Source organism: Dermacentor silvarum, chromosome 6, assembly GCF_013339745.2.
Source record: "Dermacentor silvarum isolate Dsil-2018 chromosome 6, BIME_Dsil_1.4, whole genome shotgun sequence".
NCBI classification, from domain to species: Eukaryota; Metazoa; Arthropoda; class Arachnida; order Ixodida; family Ixodidae; genus Dermacentor; species Dermacentor silvarum.
Window position 1 is genome coordinate 174,213,164 of NC_051159.1, and position 932 is coordinate 174,214,095.

Consider the following 932-nt stretch of genomic DNA (forward strand, 5'->3'; position numbering starts at 1 on the left):
CGAAATGGATAGTCGTACAAACGGCCTGAGTGCATGCGGAGAAAGAAAGCTCTTTGACTGCGCACGTGTAGCAGTTTATCGCGGCCGCGACTAGATTGCGCATAATTATGCTGAATTATTAGACCATTAGAGTTGCAGAATGAATACCAAGAGAAGGGAAGCGCAGTCGAGGACGACAGAAAACTAGGTGGGGTGATGAAATTAGGAAATTTGCAGGCGCAAGTTGGAATCAGCTACCGCAAGACAAGGGTAATTGGATATCTCAGGGAGAGTTCTGCAGTCCTGCAGTGGACATAAATATAGGCTGATTATGATGATGATGTTGAATTATGTTGAAAAACCCGCGGACAGCATGAGCCGCACGCTGTCGATCCACGCTTTTTTGCGGCGTGTATAGGATCCGACTGACCCGACTTTCGGCTATGCTGCGTCCACAGAGCGCAGGCGAATGCGGTAATCGGCCGCGTTGGTATAGTGATGTGCGAGACGTACGGCAGTGGTCAGCATAGAGCGCGCGCGGCCACCGCGGTAGCGCGTCCGGTTTGGCGCGTTGCCAGGTGGCGGACAGCTCGTTGAAGTTTTGAACTCCTACATAATTCATTACTAGCAACGTCACGAGTATCCAGACTTTAATGTAATCAGCGTGAAATGATCAGTAAATTTTCATTCCGAACTATAAGGGGTTTGTTACAACCATCGAAATAAAATGTTTGTTTCCTTGAAAGGAGATTTCAAATGCATGTGTTTTATTACTTCGTGTTATTTGTTAGCTCGTTATGACATCATTATAACGCATTTTGAATGTAAATCAACAAAGGTGCTGCGAACAAAAAGTTACGCGCCATTCCGTTGCTGTGAAGGTGGATTACCAGCGAAGCAGTTTAGCACACGACATAGAGGTGACACAGAATTTGGATCAAAGGTGTGAGCAA